This window comes from Nycticebus coucang, chromosome 11 (genome assembly GCF_027406575.1).
Source record: "Nycticebus coucang isolate mNycCou1 chromosome 11, mNycCou1.pri, whole genome shotgun sequence".
In the NCBI taxonomy this organism is placed as follows: domain Eukaryota; kingdom Metazoa; phylum Chordata; class Mammalia; order Primates; family Lorisidae; genus Nycticebus; species Nycticebus coucang.
This window is the reverse complement of record NC_069790.1, coordinates 51911439-51921344: the sequence shown is the minus strand read 5'-3', so window position 1 is coordinate 51921344 and position 9906 is coordinate 51911439. Positions and strand designations below refer to the sequence as shown.

Below are 9906 nucleotides of genomic sequence, written 5' to 3'. Positions count from 1 at the left end.
TTTTGGAAAATCTGCCCAGCCCTTCAGTTCAGATTCCAATGATAATTAAAATTATAGGAAATTCTAGCCTTCTCTTTGGCTTATGTACTCTCTTGCAGCTTCAGGAACAGGCCATGTGGTATAAGGTAATATACATCGAATTGGAGGAAAACAAACCTGGATTCAGGCTCTGACTTTAATACTTTTGGCTCTGTGACACCGGGTACGTTATTTAAGCTTATTTATATGCCAGTTTCAAATGTAAAATGAGGCTATGGGGTTGATCACATTCTTTAAGGGTGGTAACATGGCAAAATGGTTAGAAACTTGTCTTTGTGATTAGATAGACCTGGATTTGACAGACCTGACCTTTTTCACTTCATAACCATGAAATCTTGAGAATTTTATTTAAAATTCTACACTTGCTTATTGTCCTCAAAATAATTTAAATTTTATAATGATAGTAACTATCTTATAGGGTTGCAGCGAGGATTAAAAGGGGGTAATTCAAGTGCTTGATAAAGAGCAGTTCATATTTTCTGAGCTTTCTTACCCTAAAAAAATTACATACCATTCTAAGTGTCTTAATAATGATTCAAATCATAGAACCTTGAATGAGACTCAGATTGTCTAGTCTATATTCCTCATTTAATAGATGAAACAAACAAACAAACAAAAAAAAAAAACAGGGAGAGATTAGGGGACATGCTCTAAATCCCACATTTGACTCTGACTCTGAATGTGCATGAGGCACATTGAACAAATACGCTCTTCACTCCAACTCAGTGAACTCATCAAAACCTTTTCTTTTATGGGGGGAAAAGGATATCCTTATGATCATTATGTTCCTTTTCCTACCTAAAATAACAAATTTTTCATGAGTTAACATAGAAATGGACTAGTAAGATAGAAAGTAGATGAATTAAGACATGTATCAAAACAGGGTCCTTTGTCTAGTTCCAATCCATTGTGACTTTCAGTAAGTGAAAAAAATATCTGCAGACTACTCATCAGCGTTGTGGTGAAAATTTCACACTGAAAGCTTAGATTTCATATTGTAGTTTTCATCATCTCCTTAGAAAATGTTTCCAACCTTCTTCAATCACAAGTCTTTTAAGAATTAATTTTATTGAACAGGAACATTTTGTCCCTCAGTTCCATTTTAGACACTTGAGTAGACTGAAAATAACTAGGTTCCCAATGGGAGAAAAGAGAAAATGTGAAAATTTAACCACAAAACAAATATGTATTTTATGACCTGCCCTTTGTGATGTTACCTTGCTGTGTGTTCTGGCTGACTGGTGCTTTCCGACACATGGCAACTGTTAGACTGCTGGAACAGATTAGAGCACTTCCCAGCTCTTCAAAATCTGAAGTGGGAACATTAAATGACAGAATGCCTTCCAGTATGGATACGGCTTGTATGGTAAACATGTCTTGCCATTTCACTGTTCGATGCATGGTATCTTTTAAAGATATCCCTTTTCTCCATTCTCCTTTTCTTCTACAGTGGAAAAGAACCTCATGCAAAGGTATAGAGAACAAATACTAAACTGATTTATCTACAAAGCATGTTGAGGCCAGAGCTGCAATGTTTACCCATATTCTCCAATCTCCATCTGAATAAATAAAGTGGTATGGCAGAATAGGCTGCTCTGCAGATAACAAGTTTTAAACTCATTCATCCTGAGAAATTTCAATTGATGTAGTTTGCCTATCAAATGGATTTAAAATTGTATTGTCACTGCAGTGCTCGCCTAGTGATTGCTGGGGCTCTGTATTCCATGCCTCAATAGATGCTTTGATTGTGCGTCTCTGCTTCTTTCTTCAGGCGATTCTGTTTGTAATGGTGTGTAATGGACAGCCCTGCTATCCAGTAACAAAGCCGAACGTTGCCCCTTCCGTGATTTTAACCAAGGAGTCTATCTGTTCCTACTGCTGTGTTTTGAGAGTTAAAGAGGATATGGTTTTGCTAATTTATCCCTCCCTCCCTCCCTCCTTTCCTTTTTTTTCTTTCCTTCTTTCTTCCCCTCCCTTCCTTCATTTCTTTTTTTCTTTGATATATGTATCTTTCTTTCACAGTGGGTTTGATGGATATTTCTGCTGAATTTTTGTGAAGAGAAGATAAGCTATCAATGCATTTTCCTCTTGTTAATGGCTTCAGTAGCCCATCATTTATTATCTGAGGGCTGTGTGCCCTGAATAGATGCTGGAGTAGATGAGAAAGCCTTGCACTTGGCAATCTGCCTCCCAACTGCCAGAGAGTAGTCTTGGAGCTTTGATTGAAATACAGGACTGTCGTGTGCCTCATGCTTCACTGGTTCCAGGCAAGAGGCCAGGGTTATATCCCTCTGGAAAGAGAATCAGCTGTAATTCCTTCCAGTGCCCGGGTTTCACTCTTAGGCTCGGTTATCTGTAAAAAGAGCTTCTGTAGTAAAGAGACTTTATCGTGAAGAAATGATGTGAAGTCAAATGGAATATAAAGAAAACAATATTCCAAATGGTCTCTGATAAATAACTTGATATTAACTAAAACCTGCAATTGAAGAGTAAAAAGACAAAGCCCAAAACTCTGATGCTGTTTGGCCCCTGTGTTTTCTCCACAAAATCAAGCTCTTAACTACTCTTTCTGACTAAAATCCTTGAAACATCAATATCGGCATTATGCTTTTATCAAGTTTGATGTTGACTCTAAATGACTGGATGGAGAACATCCCTGAATTTCAAACTGACCTTGACATGTGGGAGGAATGGGAAGCTATAAACAGGCTGAACTGGTTTAATGTGGAGACAAGGTGAGGAAGAAAGACGATGTGTACAGACGTCGGAGGGCAGAACTGCCATGCACGCACAGGTCAGGAGCCAATGGAGCCACTTCATTGCAGATTTACCTTCAATGCTGCTGTTAGGCAGGCAGTTAGAAATCTGGCTCCCTTCAGGGATAAAGGAAAAGGACCTGCCCACCTTAATTCTGACCTAAGTGATTGCTCACACCTGGGGAGGAGGGAACATGCTACCAATCTACCAGTCACAACTTAGCGTGCCAACTGCAAAGGATGTAGCAGACTCTGTAGCCTAGCAGCAGGTACATTAGAGTCTTAATGGTGACCTAGAATAGCCTTCAGATTAATTATTGTGTTATTAGCTTAAATCTACATTGCAGTCCACACCCAACCCCCACGGGCTCAAAGAGAGGCTCATGGGAGGTCCACATGCATAGTAAGACTCTGCTTCCAAGGTGACCCCTGAACCATGAGGTAGGCTTAATCCATACAGTACAAAGTCAAAGTATTGGCCATAACCCAAGCCTCTTTATTTTGTTTCTTATGGCGACAGTGGGGCCTGTTTGCTGTCTATAGAAAAAGTACCTTGCTCTGTAGGCTCATATCTTGCTCTTACTCTGCAAACCTAGCTTTCTCTTTCTCAATAAACTTTGTTTCACACTGGTGTAACTATGGGGTATCTGGTCATTCATCAACCAAGAGCACTCCAAGAACCAAAGATGCAGGCAGCTGCTGAAAACCTTGACATTTTAGCATGTAGGCACCTGCCAGGAAAATCAACACTACCTCCTTGGAGAAAACCATTCTGACCACCCAATTAAACGTGGAATCCTTCTTTACTTGCCATTCCCTAATTCAGCTTTGTTTTTCACCATACATACATGGGTTACAATATGTAAATTAAAAACATATGTATTTTTAACATGTGGCTATTATACGAATTTCCCTTAAGACTAGGAGCTCAAGAAAGCAATAGCTGTGTTTGGTTCACTGCTATAGCTTCGACAACTAGAGTAGTATCTGGCATTAAGCAAACATTTATTGAAATAATGAATAAAAAAATACAAATTATAAGTTGGTTATGTTTTACTGTAGCTGGAAAGTTTAATCTAGAACATAGATTGCTAGTAATTCCCCGGGTATTCAGTAACGTTTAGGCTTTATAGAAGAACTGCACTCTGGTACACAACAGTGTGATATTAAAAACTTGGTATAGATCTTGCAAAGGTACCTGAAAATTAGGTGTAGTGAAGCTTTTGCAAGAATCTCCTATGGGGTCTATTACATTTAGAGATGTCAAGGCGGGTTATCTTGCTTTGAGAGGAAAATACAAATGAGATTTAATAGTACATACCATATAAAGAAACATCTAATAGTAAACAATAATGGCTAATATTTCTAGAGTGCCAAACTCTAGAAACAATAATGGCTAATATTTCTAGAGTTCTTAATCCTCAGAACAGCCCTTGAAGTAGATTTTGCCATTGGATCCTGCCACATAGTAAAGAATTTGGCTGGCCTCTCTCCCTGGATCATGGGAAGGAGCCTTTAAATCCCTGGAATTTCCTGAGTGATAGTGTCTTTGCTATTCATGGTGGGTTCAGATAGTTTACGTTAATAAGATGGCTCATGGTGGGTCCATAGATAGTTTTGGGATAAGTTCTGACTATGCTAAAAAAGACCAGACATGTGCTTAGGGGCTGGACTTGAACCCATGTAATACACTTATCAGCCCAACAACCTCTTGGGAGGGGAGGGAGGTTGAAGACTGAATTCCATAACATGGTCAATGACCCTAGAAATCATGCTTATATAATCTAGCTCCAATAAAATCTCTGGACACTGAGGCTTTGGGTAGTGTGTCCTGATCCCACAAGGAGAAGTCATGGCAGCTTCCAATGTGAGACTCTCCCAGGCTGTTCCCTATTTGTCTTTTCTTTTTACTGATTCTAGTTTGTATGTTTTTGTTTGTTTGGGTTTTATTTTATTTTATTTTATTTATTTTTTGCTATAATCAGATTGTACAGTGTTTTCCTGAGTTCTATGGGTTGTTCTAGAAAATTATCAAGCCTTGAGAGGTAGTGTGAGTGTCCAAATTTGCAGCCATTTGGTCAGAAGTGCAGGTGGCCTGGGAACTCCTGGGTTTGTGGCTGGTGTTTAAAGAGAGGGAAGTCTTGAGGGTGCTGAGTTCTTAAGCTGTGCAGTTTGACCTAACTCCAAGTAATTAGTGTCAGAATTGCATTGTAGGACCACTTTACAGGTGGAGAAACTGAGGCATGCAGCATTCGAATAATTTTTCCAAAGTCTTGCAGCTAGTAAGCTGCAGTGTTAAATTAAATCCAGGCTATTGTGGGAGGGGAAAAATATTTTTTTCTCTACTCTTCGAAGTTTTTGACCCCTATAAATGGGAACACCTTAAACGAAAGACAAATTAATAAGAGGAAAAACAAACAGAAGTTTATTAACATGTCTACTTCACATATGTGTGGGGGAAAACTCAGGAAAGAGTGACTTTCCAAGGTAGCTTAGAATTCAGGTTTAAATATCTTCAGCTAAAGACAAAAGAGAGAAGGGTCTGGGGAAGGCTACGTATGTGAAGGTGACCAGGAAAAGTTCATGGGTAAGGTTTGTTCTTGTGACTTAATCATCTTTCTTTTCCTGGTACAGAGGAGACATGCTGGGTCCTCCAGCAGTCGCAGTTGGGGGAAGATCGGGGCCAGCCCGACCTCGTCCCAGGGGCTGAGCGGGATGGCGAGTGTTGGCGGCTGGAAGAAAACCACACGGAGCCGGGAGGCTGTCGAAGCAGGATCTCACCTTTATTGTAACACGCTGCAATATTTATACACTTCGGCTAGGGGGCAAAGGGCGGAAGCAGGAAGGAGGGGGTACGTAAAATGAGGTGACAGGCTTCAAGCCAATAAAATCTAACCCCGTCACCTGTATCCAGGCAGAGGCTGTTTCAGGTCTGGTCTTGCTGAGTCACTCCTATGCGAAAGTGCGCGGACAGCACCAACTCGACTCAGGCTTAGGAAGTTCCTTTAGGCCTCAAGTAGGCCTTGCCCACGCGAGAAGGTCCAACAGAGACACTTTTGCAAATGAAGATTTTCTTCATCAATGTAAATTCATCTCAAAAAAAGGATAACTTCTGTTGTTTTAAGAGCATCTACCATGTCTGCTATTTCTCAAAATAATCAGCTCAAAATAATCCATAAGGGAAAGTGGTATGTTTTGGGGTGGCATATTCTGCTCCCTTTCACTCTCTGCTTGAAGATGTTTTCTGCTCTTGTTATGTATTTTTTGCTTTCTCTCAGTTACAATTTTCAAAAGATGTAGGATTAGAACTAATTAATTAGAAATTTTTATCCAGCTCACACTTTGACTTTGAACTTCTGGCCTCCAGAACTGTGAGAATCAATTTCTATTGTTTTAAGCCACCTAGTTTGTGATTTGTTACAATGGCCTTAGAGACTAAGGTTGGGCTCCCAGTTGTCTGTGTTTTTGATTCGTGGTGTGCTCTTGGCTGAAGAATGACTAAAAGCAAGGGAAACATGAAATGAAGTTTATTGGGGGAAGAGATAGATAGGTTTACAGAGCAGGAACAAAGTATGTTCGCCATAGAGGACATAACAAAAAGGTTCTCTTTCCGTGCTGCTCAGGGAGGGTCCATATGGCATTGTTCTGGAATCTCATCGTAGCTTAAAGGGAAACTTTCACAATGTCCAGAGCCCCTGAGGTCCTTTAAATCAGTGGTTCTCAACCTTCCTAATGCTGCCACTGTTTAATACAGTTCCTCATGTTGTGGTGACCCCCAACCATAAGAATATTTTTGTTGCTACTTCATAACCGTAATTTTGCTACTGTTATGAATCGTAATGTAAATATCTGATATGCAGGATGTTTTTAGGCAACTCCTGTGAAAGGGTCGTTTGACCCCCAAAGGGGTTGCGACCCACAGGTTAAGAACCACTGCTTTAAATGAAGGAGGAGGATATCCTCAAATTCCTTTCAGCAGGAAGCCATTTAGGTGGCACCAACCTTGACTTCCAAGTGGAACAGTACATCTACGAAAGGAAAAGTGATGGCATCTCCATCATAAATCTGAAGAGGGCCTGGGAGAAGTTTCTGTTGGCAGCTTGTGCTTTTGTTACCATTGAAAACCATGCTGTTGTCAGTGTCTTATCCTCCAGGAATACTGGCCAGGGAGCTATGCTGAAGTTTGCTGCTGCCACTGGAGCCACTCCTGTTGCTGGATGCTGAAATCCCTGAACCTTCACTAACCAGGGCCCGACAGCATTCCGGGAGCTGCATCTTCTGGTAGTTACTGATCCCAGAGCTGACCACCAGCTTCTCCCAGAAGTGTCTCATGTTAACCTGCCTACCATTGCCCTGTGTAACATAGTTTCTCCTGTCCATTATGTGAACATCGCCATCCCATGCAACAAGGGAGCTCACTCGGTAGGTCTGATGTGGTGGACATAGCCTAGAAAGTTCTCCACATGCGGGGCACCATCTCCCACAAACAACTGTGGGAGGTCATGCCTGATTTTTACTTCTATAGAGATCCTGAAGAGATTGAAAAGGAAGAGCAGGCTGCTGCTGAGAAAGCTGTGACTGAGGAGCAATTTCAGGGTGAATGGACTCCTCCAGATCCTGAGTTTACTGCTCCTCAACCCGAGGTTGCAGACTGGTCAGCAGGCTGCAGGTGCCCTCTGGGCCCATTCAGCATGTGCCCCCTGAAGACTGGAGTGCCCAGTCTGCCACTGAAGACTGGTCTGCAGCTCCCACTGCTCAGGCCACTGAATGGGTAGGCACAACCACTGAGTGGCCTTAAGCTGTTCTTCCACAAGCTCTTAAATAAGGAAATAAGGTTGTCAGAAAATAAACATCAGCTGAAAAAAAAAAAAGGTTCTGGTAATGGTCTGGTGTCCTGTTTGATACCGTCTGGATTGAACTCTGCTCAGGGTTCAGACTTTGCCATGGCGCCATTGTGATGGACAGTTAGTGACATGATAATTAACTAGCCTTAGATTACTCAAGGTCACTTTCTAAGTCCTATTGTGCCTGGGCTGCCTGGCATGCAGGCAGGGGGATTCCTTGCATTCTTTAGTAGAATAGCAGGGGGTCCCTCCTGCCCCCAGGAGTGGTAGCTGCTCAGGGCAGGATGAAGTTGAGGTTGTACCAAGACTGCCCAGCCTTGTCCTTCTTCCCAGTGGGGCAATTGCTCAAGGCAGCACCAAGGCAAGGCACCCACTTTCATCTTGAGGAGAGTCTTCGAGGTCCCTTGCTATCTACCAACACTAATATAGCATCTCAAGTTCAATATGACTAAGACAGAACTCTTGATCTATGCCATCCAAAGCCCGGTTTCCTGTCATCTTACTCAGCACATGGCAACTTTATCTATCTAGTTGCTAGATAAAATTTGAGGAGTCATCTTTGATTCCTCTTTTCTTTGCCTCCCACATCAAACCTTGTGCGGAACTGTTGCTTTTATCTTCAAAACACATCTACCTTTTCCATTTCCATTTCCGTCTAATCTCCTCTGTTGTTACTCCCCTGTTCACAACTCTGTCACCTCTTATATTAAGAGAGGATCCCCAGGAAGGACGAGCTCTAGGAGAACAGAGGTCTTCTCAAGGAGACCCCAAGAATACACCTGCAGGGTCTTCTCCATGGTGACTCAGCTCTTAGGAATTGGTAGACTTAACTTCCTGGAACCTGGAAATTTCTACTTCTGTGAAACCCTGTAGTTCTGTGGGGGCCGGAATAGCTTCTCCAGCTTAATTCAAACTGACCAATAAGAAAGGTACATGTGGGTTGGAACTTTTTGGCTGCAGGTAAAAAGGGAAAAACAAAGCCAGTCGGGGAGTGTGACCATTTTGAATTCTTCTGTGCCATAAGCTCCGCAGGCTGAAATAAAGCCTTTTTCCTCTTAAATACAGTGTTTGGGTGCTCTTTCTCTCCACTGGGCCTTGTTTTTCTGCAAACATATATACTACTATAATACCTTTCTTACTAATCTCCTTCATTAAGTTCTTGTCTCACTGCACTTAGAATAAAATCCAAACTTCTTATCCTGGCTTACACAACACTACATAGAGATACCCTTTCTGTTTCTCCGATGGAGCAAGTCTTTCTCACCTCAGGGCTGTGCGCTAGCAGTTCCCTCCGCCGGGAATGTACACCCCCTGCTCTTGTTGCACCAGTTTCTTCTTGTCAATTAAATCTCAAGTTTAGGGTCACCTTCCCCAAGAGATCTTTTTTTTTGAGACAGTCTTAGTTTGTCACCTTCGGTAGAGTGCCATGATGTTATAGCTCACAGCAACTTCAAACTCTTGGGCTCAAGCGATTTTCTTGCCTCAGCCTCCCAAGTAGCTGGGGTAATAGGCACCCACCACAGCATTCGGCTATTTTGAACCTATGCTCAAGTGATCCACTCGCTTTGGCCTCCCAAGGGCTAGGGGTGAGCCACCATGTCCAGGCTCCCCAAGAGATCTTTGTCTGACTCTTGGTTTAACTAGCCTTCCTGGTATTTACCCTCTGCCATATTAGCCAATAAAATCCTTTGCTTTGCATAGGATTTATCAAGAGTGTCATTATCTAACACTGTTCTTTCTTTGTGCATCTTCCCTTACTAGAACAATATAAGCTCTGTGAGAATAGAGACCTTGCTTGCCTGGTTCACCAGTACTTTGCCAATGAGTGAGCAGTCCTTGGCATATAAGAGGAATTTAGTAAATATTTGTTAAGCTAATAATTCTCATTTTCCCCACCCCTTGCAACATAAAGTGAGAAATATTGGCACAGTTTTTCAAGCACAGAGCTTTGAAGGTTTGGGCAAATCATCTAAAGAGAGGTGACCACCAATTTAATATGCTCCTTTTTTCTTTAGGAGAGTCTATTTTAGCTTTCCCTGGGTATGCAGAGTTCTCTTTTCCATTGATGTATTTTAAGCCCACCCAACTGGGATGATTACAGGTTAAGAAAAAAAATACATGCTTCTTTCTAAAAAACAAACAAACATGTATGGCACTTCTAAAGTTGTTAGTATTTATGTGTATGTCTGGATCCTTATGTAAAATGAATGAATAAATATGCTTGCTCTTAAGTAGTGCCTATGAAACCATTAAGACCTATTGAAGCA

General features: G+C 41.7%; 1 pseudogene; it reads left to right on the top strand.

The window, feature by feature from the left end:
* Nucleotides 1-1294: 1294 nt before the first annotated feature.
* On the top strand, nt 1295-7373 carry LOC128598311 (40S ribosomal protein SA-like; annotated as a pseudogene).
* The last annotated feature ends 2533 nt before the right edge of the window (nt 7374-9906 follow it).